Raw genomic sequence first — 12,552 nt, forward strand, 5'->3', positions numbered from 1 at the left:
ATTCTAGTAGAAAATTGCATGTCATAAATCAAAAGAGGCATCTTGGTTTTGAATAATCACTTAAGTATTACTTTCAGGATCCTCATTTTAGTCTGTTTGTTTCTATATTTGTAATCCAGTGCAGAATGTTTCAAAACATTTAGCAAATATTTGCAGTTAGATGTTCCTTTTTAATACATAAATACTTGAGGTACTGTACAAGAATTCAACAAGATTGTATTGACATTGAACCATTGGGAATTTTTTTTCATTATTCATTGATGGGATGAGGGCATTGCTGGCTAGGCAGTATTTATTGCCCAGAGGGCAATTAAGAGTCAACTACATTGCCATGGGTCTGGAGTCACATGTGGGCCAGACCAGGTAAGGACAGCAGTTTCCTTCCCTGAAGGACATTAGTGAACCAGATGGGTTTTTCTGACAATCAACAATAGATTCACAGTCATCATTAGATTCTTAATTCCAGATATCTGTTGAATCCAAATTCCACTATCTGCCTTGGCAAAGGGAAGCTAAACGTCTAGTGGGCAAACAGGTAGCTTGTGATTATGGATTTTTCCGTCACTTTAAACAAGTGTTTGGCAAGCATATAAGTTGCTTATTCTCTAAGTTGAGGCCATCTCACTTGGGATGTTAAGTCTTGATTTATTGAGCCAATTGCAAATATTACACATGATGTCACTGTTGGAGGGTTGAATGACAACACTGGCCTTCGTTGCATGTTCCTTGTCTTACAGTGACTGTTCTCCTCGACGTTGAGATTACTTGATGACAAAGAAGTCTCCATTTGAACCTGTCCATGTCTTGTATTTTCCCAAGTAATGAGATTGAGAAAGAGAGAAGTATCGGGAGGAAATTCCACTGCATTGAGTCAAAACAGCAGATAATGTAATTGGTAAGGTTCTTGAGTAGATTTGTAGCTTGGATTGTGGATGCTGTGGTTGGTTTGCTCGCCAAGCTGGTTCGTTAGTTCGCAGATGTTTCATTACCCTGCAGGGTAACATCACAGTGCAGCCTCCGATGAAGCGCCATTGTGTTTTCCCACCTGGTATTTAAACTCTGGGGTCCATTAGAGTTGATTACCTCATTTCTGGTTTTTCTTTGCAGTGGTGTACAATTGGTCTAATTCTACGTGTTGATTGATGGTCTTCTCGGGAACCAGGCCTATAGAAATTCTTGTGCTTGTCTCTGTTTGGCCAGACCTAGGATCCTGATTTTTGTCCCAATCAAACTGGTGGTTCTCCTTATCCATGTGAATAAAGTGTGGGTATTGGTTGTGTTTTTTGTTGCTAGTTGGTGTTCGTGTATTTCTTTGGCCAGTTTCCTTCCTGTCTGTCCAATGTAATGTTGGTCACAGTCCTTGCATGGATTCCATGCAGGGTAATGAAACACCTGCAAACTACCGAACCAGCTCGGCGAGTGAACCAACCACAGAATATAGTTGCTAATTTTGGGGCAGAAGGGGTGGGGTACACAAAGGTCTTGAGGCTATAGTGATTTGAAAAGTGGGAAAGCATGGCCAAGGAGGGATTTTAGTATGAGGTTGAGAATTTTAGAATCAAGCATAGCTGGACCAGGAATTAGGGTAGACGAGTGAGAGCAAGCAGGCCTTTGTGCAACTTAAAGTATATCAATAGCTCACAGTTCCAGAACCCTGTACAGGCCACTAATACCTTCTTCCCAAAATCCACAGACAGGACTGCCTGGGCAGACCCATTGTTTCTGCCTTTTCCTGCTCAACGAAACTTATTTATTCCTACCTTGACTTGATTTTTTTTCTCCCTTTGTCCAGATGCTCCCCACTTACATGTGTGATTTTTCTGACGTTTATCGAAGTTTCAAAATTACCAATTCACGAATACCAGTGCTTCCTCCATGGAACTGCAGTCCATTTACACATCCATCACCCAGCCGGATGGCCTCAGTGCTCTCCAATTCTTCCTAGAAAGAAGGCTTGAACTGTCCCCATCCACCAACATCACCTTCTGTCTGACCAGTCTTGTCTTCACTTTGATAAGTTCTCCTTTAAGGCTTCTCACTTTCTTAGATCAAAGGCATGGCCATGAGTACCTGCATGGGCCCAGTTATACCTGTCTCTTTGTGGACTATGTGGAACATTCCTTATTCCAGCCCTACTCGGGGAGGATCCCACCTACAATGTTTTTCTCTGGTACATTGATATCATCAATGATGCTGCTTCCCTCTCTTGTTCAGGATTGGAAAAAAATTATCAATTTTGCTTCCAATTTCCTAACTATTCTTGCCTTCACCTGGTCCATCATCCTCTTCATCTATTTCCATTTCTGGGGACAGGTTGGCCACCAATATCCATTACAAACCCACCGACTCCCACGGTTACCTGGACTATACATCCTCACACCCTGCTTCCTTTAAGGACTCCATTCTCATTCTCTCACTTTCTCCATCTTCATTGCATCTGTTGTAATAATGCCACCTTGCTCAGGGTTACCCTCCGAACTGTCCACCTTTTCCCTCAAATGTGAATTCCCTGCTACCAGAGTTGACAGAACCCTTGACATGTCTGACCCATCTCCTGCCTCAGGCACTCACTCCTCCCTTTTCCTCCCACAACAACAATAGGGTCCCCGGTCCTCACCATCCCATCAGCCTGGACTCTAAAGGGTCATAAGCTGCCATTTCTGTCACCTCCAGCAGGATGCCACGACTAGATCCACCTTTTTCTTCCTTTTGTCAGCATTCTGCAGGGACTGTATCCTCTGGGACATGTTGGTCCACTCCTCCATCCAAACACTTCCCCACACACCTCTGGCACTTTCCCATACAATCGCTGAAGGTATAACACCTGGCCATTTACATCCTCCCTCTTCACTATCAGTACACCTTCGGGTGAAGAAGCAGTTTACTTGCACTTCATTCAATCTAGTCCACTGTATTTGCTAAACAAAGAAATGAAGAACTACAGATGCTGGAAATCAGAAACACAATCAGAAATTGCTGGAAAAACTCAGTAACATCTGTGGAGAGAAATCAAAGTTAACATTTTGGGTCTGGTGACCCTTCTGAAGAAGCGTTAACTCTGCTTTCTCTTCACAGATGCTACTAGACCTACTGAGTTTTTCCAGCAATTTCTGATTTTGCAGTTCTGTGTGGTCTCTGTGTGGGGGAGATGAAACACAGACTGGGTGACTGTTTTGCAGAGCACCAACATTGAACCTGTAAAAATGACCTGGTGCTCCCAGTGACCTGTCACTTCAATGCACCACTGTGTTCCCATGCCAGCATTTCTGTTACACCTGCTGCAGTGTTCCAGCAAGTCTCAACACAAGCTTGAAGAATAGCATCTCGTTTTTTGCTTGGAGACCATATAGACTCTGAGACTCTGCATTGAGCTCAATAACTTTACAGTCGGATTCCAGTCCTCCGTATTTCTTACTCACCTCCACACCCTGGTCCTGTCATGACATGGGTTGCTTTCAGTATGTCCTACCCATTCCACCCTCCTCTCTGCTCTCATTATCACATCTTCAGCCTCTCTTCTGTCCTGGCCTACTATCAATAAACCCCTCATCTGTCTACCCCTTTCGTGTCTTGCTCTCTCTGGGCTCTGTCTTCATCTGCCTGCTCATCGCCGCCGCCGCCACCACCACCACCACCACCTCTCTCCCCCACCCCCTCCCACGGTTAACTCTGTTTTCTCCAAACAGATCCTTCCAGACCTGGTGAGTTTTGCCAGAAATTTCTGTAATTGTTTCAGATCTCTAGCATCTGCCATTCTTTGTTTTGTTTTAGAAAATAAGTTTTGGAGGAGCTCAGAAAGGTGGAGAATTGAACAGATCATTCAGCAAAGTGTTGGAATAGATTAGTTTGCAAATAGTGGAAAATTGATAGAGAATTTCAGTCACAGTCTGAGGCAAGTGTATCTTCTATTTTAAATGCGTGGAAAATTATATTTTAAATTCAAGATTAGAAAATATCTTGGAAATGGTGAAAATGATTTGGAATAAGCTGCTTGATTGTGTAATGGGGAGATAAATACTTAAGTAATGTTCAATACAATGAGTGAGTATGCTTTGAGATATGCTTTTCTGGACTGTATAGCCTTCTTTTCTGGCCCTGTAGGACGTTTAGGAGATGAGGAGAAATTTCTTTGCCCAGAGAGTGGTGAGCCTGTGGAATTCTCTGTCACAAAAAGCAGGTTAGGCCAAAACGTTGAATGTTTTCCAAGAAGCAATTAGATATAGTTCTTGGGGGTTGGTATCTGTGTTTATTGATACCTGGTGCCCTGTACATCCCCAATCTAAATTGCAGCAATGGTGGCCTTGCCTTCAGCTGCCCATGCCCTTAGCTCTCGAATACTTTTCCAAAACCTCAATTCTCTTTGTTTACATCAAATCTTAAACATCCTTTTACCAAACCTTTGGACATTTATCCTAATGTTGCTGTATTTGTGTCTCTTCCAGCAGTTTTCTTTATTGCGCTTTTGTAAAGTGCCTTGAATGTTTTATTATGTTAATATTGTCACTAATAAGTCCAGTATTTTGTCTACCCCTAATTGTTCTTGAAGGTAGTGGTCAATGAGGCTGTTACAGTGTCGTTGCCCTTGCATTCACAGCAGGTTGGACTTTCAGGATTTTGTTGCTGAGATTGTCTAGCCTTTCATGGCTGAGAAACATTGCAACAGTATTAATGCAATAATATTCAATCTTTAACATAGTAACAAATTCTCAAGTGCTTCACTGAACTGTAATCAAAAAGTGAATACTTGGCTAAAGGAGGCAAGAGTTCTGGAGATGACAGTGAACTTATTCAAAGACCTGAGTTTTATAGAGGATCAAGAGAGACAAGGGAGGTAATACGTGGGTTTAAGTAGAGAATCCCAGAGTGAGGGACTTGAGTGGCTCAGTCTGCTAAGGTTAGAGATGCGCAAGCAATCAAAGAAGCAGAGTACCTGAAGTGGGTGGGATTGGGAAGGTGAATGAATAAGGAAGTTAGAGTTGGGTAATAAATGAGTTGATTGAGAGCATATTGTGGCACAAGAAATGTTGTGAGCAGCCATGCTTTGTCCGTGGAGAAGAGATGGTGGGAGGCTGACTAGAATGTTATCCCATACCACGTCACACTTGACATTATCTGCTGTTGACCAACCTTAACTCTTCATTGTTTTGATTTAACATCTTCAACTTAATTTTTAAATCCCTCATGGCTTTTCCCCCCTCTAACTCTGTGCTTCTTCTAGCCTTGTAAATATTCTCCTCACCGTCACCCCTCCCCCTGCCTAAATCTTGTTACCTCTTCAGAACTGTTTAACGATGCTCTTGGTAACCCTTTCTAATATCTTTCTTTGATTTGGAATCAGTTTTGTATTTTCTGATTTGTATTCCAACGCCTTAGGACAATTTTTTGTGAGAATGCAAAATGATTTACAAAACAAAGTTATTTGCAGCATTTTATTATCTGAGATGTGCAGTGAAGTAGCTTATATACTTAAGTCTTAACAGTCAATGTTGTGTAAAAGTCATATTTTGGTTAAAAATCCTAACTCTCTGTCTGCATACCACCTGCTAGCAACTTTCCTGTCTGATTCTATCACTCACCATTTTGTCTCCTAAACTCCTGCTATAAGCGAGAAGAAGAAAGTGAGAAAAAAGAGCGTGAATGGGAGTGAAATGGCACTGATCCAGTCATAGTCTTCACTAGCCTCATGAATTGACAGTAAATTACAACTCTGAACACCAAGTAGATTATCGTATCCAAAAAAGTATGAATTTCAACACCTCCCAAATATTATTGCAGCTAAGTTTTTACTGTCAATATTTTTGGTCTCAAAAACCTAACTTTTAGGTTAGTATACAGAGTACATGTCTTTATAAAAATGAATTACTGTTCTCCTATTTATAATCCATTAATCTATAAAATTCAAAATTGGGGTGGGGAGTGGGGAAGTTATAGACTAGAACAAAGATCTAGAACTTAATGCATGTTGGTATAGAGAGTTATGGAAATTCATGAGGCCGAGAGGGGTGAGTGTGGTGGTAGCATAACAGTTCTGAAGAAGAGTCGTATTGGATTCAACATTAACTCTTTTTCTCTGTCCACAGTTGCTGTCAGACTTGCTGAGTTTCTCCAGCACTTCTTAAAAATTTTAGATCACCAGCATCCGCCGTACTTTGCATGTATCCTGTTATGTACTAAAAGAAATGCAGCAGAATTTAGGCAAATTAAAATTCCAGGAGGCTGGACAATGGGTGGTCATTAAAGATAGCATTGGAGCAGGAGCAGAACCAGAAGAACAAATTAACACCTATAAGTTGAAAATACCCTGTATATCTATTTCTAGTAAAAGGGTCCACCTGAAACCTGATCCATATTTTCCTGACTAATAGCACTACAAGAACTGGGGGCTAAGGGGAGCTGTGGTGCAGGAAGTAAATACAATAACTACTACAATAGAACAAGTGCTAAAGAAATTAGTGGTACTAAAAGCTGGACCAGAGGGGTTTTCAAGGAAGTAGTGACAGAGATAGTGGACACACGGATAATCTTTCAAGACTCCTTTGATTCAGGAGAAGCCTCGGGATTGGAAGGCAGCCTTATTCAAAATGGGATGGAGACAAAAACAAATAGATATAGGCCGGTTAGCTTGACATCTGACATTTGGAGGTAATGGCAGAGAGTTTAGAAACACAAAACTGACTCAGTATTACTTCATGAAGAAGAAATCATGCTGTGTAAATTTAGTGCGTTTTTTTTTTAAGGAAGAAACAAGCAGAAAGGGAAGCCAATAGATGTAACATATTTTGATTTCCAAAGGAACTCAATAAGGTACTTCACATCAGGCTACCAAATAATAACCATGGTGTGTGGGTAGCACACTAGCATGGACAGAGGATTGGCTGGCAGAGTTGAGATAAATGGTGCATTATCAGGATGGCAACCTGTAACTCGTGGAGTGCCACAGGGATCAGCGCTAGGGCCAAGTTATTTACAATATATATCAATGATTTGTGTGGTGGAAACTAATGTACTATTACCAAGTTTGTGAATGACAAAAATAGGTGGGAAGACAAATAGTGAGGATAACAGAAGAATCTACTGAAGGATGTAGATAAACAAGTGGGCAAACGTTTGGCTGATGGACTACAATGTAGGAAAATCTAAGTGATTCACTTTGGCAGGAAGAGTAGAAGAGTTGAATATTATTTAAATGGAGAATGACTCGGAAGGCTGCAGCAGTGAAGGATTTAGGGGCTCTAGCATATGATTCACCAAGAATTTAGACCCAAAATTCAAGTCAATAGGGAAGCCAAGTGGAATATTGGCTTTTACTTAAAAGGCAATGGAGTATGAAAATAAGGAGACTTGCTAAAACTTTGAGGCGCTGGTCAAACTACAGCTGGAGTGTGAAGAGTTTTGGTCCCCTTATCTTTTTTTTAAAAAAAAAATAATACTTTGACATTGGAGGCTGTCCAGAGAAGGTTTACAAGGTTGACCTGCCATATGGAGGGCTTTTATTAAGAGGAAGGGTTGCCTTGGTCAAGCCTGTACTCACGAGAGTTTAGCAAAATGAGAAGTGACTTTATTGAAACGTAAAAGATATTTAGGGGACTTGACAAGATACTTAAAGGGATTTGGTTTCTCCTTGTGGGAGAGCCTAGGACCAGCGGGCATAATCTCAGAGTAAGCAATCATCCATTTAAGACAGATGAAGAAAAAATTCTCCGTCGAGGGTGGTCAATCTGTGGAATTCTTCACTGCAGAAGACTGTCGAACCTGGGTCATTATGTACGTTCAAAGCTGATTTAAAAACCTCTCAATAAGGAAATCAAGGGTAAGGGGAAAGGGCGGGAAGGTGCAGTTGAGGATTATCGGATCAGCCATGATCATATTGAATGGTGGAGTGGACTGGATGAACCAAATGACCTACTTGTTCTCCTGTATCTTACAGTCTCTTAATTAAAAACTGATGGACCTACTGTGCATTTTCTGCCTTGGGTTCTTTAAATACAGTGGTGTTTTTGTATGTTATTAACAGGATAAATATTACCTTGTTTCCTCAATATTTTTAATAAACGTTCCTGAGATTTTATTTTGTGTCTCCATGTAGTTAACTGCAGTGGTGACTATATTTTTAAGAATCTCGCTTTACTATGTTATAAATACAGGAATTTGAAGGGTGGTGTCTTGAATTGGTATGAAGGAAATTTGTTTAATTAACTTTGTTAATTATGAATGTTTTACGAGAATTCCAGTTACAAATAAAGTATAACCTCGGTGAAGGGCACAAAATTCCAAGAAAACTTGTATTGAACTGTATGTCAGTTTAAAAATAGACCTGCCAGGCAGATTAGGAGGAGGAGTTGGCCCTTAATTAGACTGATGGAAAATGTTACTTTTGAATACAAGTTAAAAATTGAAGCATGAAGAGACTACATTATGTGAATAGCATAGAAGGGAACATGGGAAAACTTAGTTTACTTTGAAGCATAGGACAACAGCTGGGCACTTTCTCAGCAAAGGGGAAAATTGGCAGGAGAGCCACTCTGGATTACTTTTGTGCATGTTAAAAATAACCAAGGAAATAGATTGACTGCCTCGTACAAAGAAGTGGCAAATAACACGACAAGAACCAAAAGGAATGGGAGAATAAATATTGAAGATGTTGAATTTGGGTGTTGACACCAGTGCAACTGTCTAAAGGATGTCATCTATTAACTGGTATTGAAACAAGTTCAGTTATGACACTTAAGAGGAAATTTATAAGTATTTAAGCAAGAAAAGCATTAAAAGGCTGAAGGAAATTTGAATTAGACTAGAGATCTTTGGTAAGAGAACTGTCATCAACATAAGTAGTGAGTCAAAATGGCTGTTTCGGTATTGAAACTTATTTTGCGGGAGGTAGTGATGTAGTAGTAATATCTAATGATCTAGTAATCCAGAACCCCAGACTGAAGTTTTGGGGACATGGGTGAAATTTGAATTCAACAAAAATTTGGAATGAAATGTTAGCCTAATGACAACTGTATAACCATTGTCGATCATTGCTTCTAATATCTGTCAGGGAATGACATTTGCTATCCTTACCTGATCTGGCCTACATGTAATTCCTGACCTCAACAATGTGGTTGACTCTTAACTTCATTAAGGCAAGAAAGACATCAGGAAAGTAAGCACTTTTTCTGTTCAAATTTTGATTCCACTTCCTCCGACATTCTGCACTTAGAGGCAGAGATTAATCTGGACGAATCAACATAGTCAAGGGGAGGGCATGTCAAACCAACTTGAATTTTTCAAAGCAGTAAACAGGTCTGTAGATGAGGGCAATACATTTGATGCAGCCTACTTAAACTTCAGTAAGGCTTTTGATAAGGTCTCGCATGGGAAGCTGATGGCAAAGGTAAGAGCCCATGGGATCCAGGAAATTGGGCAAGTTGAATCCAGAATTGGCTAAGTGGCAGGAAGCAGCGGGTGATCGTCAAGGGTGTTTTTGTCATTTGAAGATTAGGTCATTTCTGTTTATGGTATGTATAAATTGTTTAGACTTGAATGTAGTAGGTTGAAGAGTAAGTTCGCGGATGAAACAAAAATTGGTGGATATAAATCGTGAGTAAGGTAGCCTTAGGATGATGTAGAGGGGCTGATCAGTGGCAAATGGAATTCAATCCAGATAATTGTGAAATGACACACTTGTACAGGACAAACAAGACGAGTATAAAACAATAAAATAAAACAAAAAACTGTGGATGCTGGAGACCAGAAATAAAAACATAAATTGCTGGTGAAATGCAGAAGGTCGTGGTAGCATCTGCGGGAAGAAAGTAGAGTTAAAGTTTCAAGTGTGGTGAAGAATCACCAGACTTGAAATGTTAGTCCTGTTTTTTCTCCCCACAGATGCTGCCAGGCCAGCTGAGTTTAACATGGGAATACATGATGAACGGGAGGACCCTGGGAAGTGTTGAGGATCAGAGGGATTTTTTGAGGAGGTTATGCTGGAAGTGGATATAAACTTGGTTAGACCACAGAATTGTGTGCAGTTCTAGAATCCACATAATGGGGATTGATTGCACTGGAGAGCAGAGGAGATTGACTAGGACACCACCTGAGCTGCAAAGTTTGTTACGAAGAGAGATTGGACAGACTGGGATTGTTTTGCTTGGAGCAGGAGAGATTGAGAGGGGACGTGATTTGAGATGTAGACAGGAAGGAATTTTTCTCCTTGATGGAGGGATCAATGATCAAGGGATCAGGGATTATTTAAGGTAAGGGGCAGGGCGTTCATCGGTGCTGAGAGGATAACATCTTTCACCCAGAGGGTGATAAGAACATGGAATTCTCTACCTGTAAGTGTGGTGGTAGCAGAAGCTGTCGTAACATTGAAGAAGTACTCAGATGTGCATTTGCAATGTTATGCACCAAATGCTGGAAAATGTTATTGACCATGTTTTTCATCCCTAATTTCCCAGAAGGATTCTCATCAAATGTCATTTTGCCCACGTCACAAGTCATTTTAAAAAAACCACACACCCAAGCATAAAGTATGTAAGCTTATGTAATCTTTCCAACTAGAACATTTTTTAAATCACCACCTCCCTTTTGCCTCAAACTTGAACAAAAAATCAAAAACAACGCTTTACTACAGTCCCTTGCCTGAGTGAAAATCTGCATGGTTATATCCAGATAGAAGAGGTGAAATGGATTAAATAAGATCCAGACTTTACTTTCTTCTCAAGAGAAGGGATGTTGAAAATAATACTGGTTCTCTGCTTCTCTGAGAAGTTGTGCCAGTTAATCTTTCTGGAAGTTTGCCCTACGCAAATGCTGTTCATAGGAGTATCTTAATATAGTACCACAGTTTCTTTTGTGGTAACGCCCTTATTCAGCGTTTATTTCAGTTGTCAGAGCAAAATGTATATGTCAGCATTAGACTCTTCGGGTACATTATGTTTAATAGAATTTTCATCTCGTCTTTTTCTCTTCAGCATGTGGTCAGGATGTATTGTGCAAAGCACGTAGCTTTGGCAGCGCGATTGAGTGAGATAAAAGCATGTTGTTTGAAGTATTTCCTGTCTCGGATGGAAGATAAGGAAATTCAGAATGAGTTCCAGGCATTGACAAGTACCTCATGTCTAAGTAAAGAACACAGCTGTAAAGCATTTTCCTTGACTGTGTAGAGAGTTTGCTTTAAAAAAAAAAATAATCTTCAAGTTGCAAAAAAAAGAATTGAAATATATGACCGTCATTGCAAGAGGAACTACAAGAGGAATGTCCTTTGTCCCTAAAAGCTGTGGCATTCTCTGGAACTTCCAAATGGTGGTTGAGATATTGAAGATTTTGAATTCAGCAGAACCAGAGTATTTTCTTATGTTTAATTGATCTTTTTTTGTTAGTTTATAGAATCCCTACAGTGTGGAAACAGGCCCTTCGGCCCAACAAGTCCACACAGACCCTTAAAGCATTCCACAATGCTTCACAGTGGTGTTCAAAAATGTTTGAGGTTAATTTAACTGTGACATATCATAATGTAAATCCAACTATAATTGCAGCAGTTTTTTTTGCTTTAGTGGATTCATCACTGTACAACTTATTTTGTTTTATGGCCCTTAGAACATTATTAAGCACTTTTCTAATCATTGGTGACTAACAACTTGCACTTGCATAGGACCTTTAGTGTACCAGATGCCACATGGTGCTTTACTAGCGCTAGCAAACACAACTTAACACTATCCAGTTCTGAGGAAGGGTCTCTGGACCTAAAACATTAACTCTGATTTTTTCTTCACAGATGCTGCCAGACCTGCTGAGCATTTCCAGCAACTTCTGTTTTTGTTCCTGATTTACAGCATCCGCAGTTCTTTCGGTTAACTCTATACAAACCGTAGAATGGGATATTAGAACAAATGATCAAAAGTTTGTCAGTGAGTTGACTTTTGTGGATTGTTTTAAGGGAAGAAAGATGTGGAGAGAGACCAGATTTAAGGTGGAAATTAGTGGCCAGATCATGACACCTAATGATGCATCTGGTATTGTTGAAGTACATCAGGCCAGAATGGATGGATGGATGTCTGAGAACACTGATGGGATTGGTGGGTTAGGTGCAAGACTGATAGAGATCACAGGTAATGAGGGCAAGGCCATCAATGGATTTAAAAATTATACTGAGTATTTTACAATTAATGCCTTTCTTAACCGCGTGCTCTTTGAGGCCATTAAGCACAAGGTAAATGGGTGAGTGAGGTGCTGTGAGTTAAGACATGTAATGGAGAGGAGATTTGAATGACTTTGTGTTTGCAGAAGGAAGAACTGAGGAAGGCAGTGGCATAATGGTAATATAATCCAGAACTTCGGGTTAATGTTCTGGGGATTATGGGTTCATATCCCATCATGGCTGATGATGACATTTGAATTCCAAAGAAGCCTATCAATTATCGTAAAACCTATCTGGTTCACATGCCCTTTAGAGAAGGAAATCAGCCATCCTTAATTATTCTGCTTTATGTTTGACTCCAGATCCAAAACAATGTGTAGGTTGACTGTGTACTGCTATTGGACAATAAACGCTGGCCTAGCCAGCAG

At 40.3% G+C, this 12,552-nt stretch overlaps 1 protein-coding gene across 2 annotated transcripts in view; it reads left to right on the top strand.

The window, feature by feature from the left end:
* The first annotated feature begins 827 nt into the window (after positions 1-827).
* mfsd13a (major facilitator superfamily domain containing 13A) overlaps positions 828-12,552 on the top strand; it is a 38,399-nt gene continuing 26,674 nt past the window's right edge. For both annotated transcript variants that reach the window (XR_007264295.1, XM_048609068.1), the window contains exon 1: positions 828-895. The gene's annotated coding sequence lies outside the window, so the exon portion shown is untranslated. The remainder of the gene's footprint in view (positions 896-12,552) is intronic.

Source organism: Rhincodon typus, chromosome 20 (genome assembly GCF_021869965.1).
Source record: "Rhincodon typus isolate 14 chromosome 20, sRhiTyp1.1, whole genome shotgun sequence".
Taxonomy (NCBI): Eukaryota; Metazoa; Chordata; class Chondrichthyes; order Orectolobiformes; family Rhincodontidae; genus Rhincodon; species Rhincodon typus.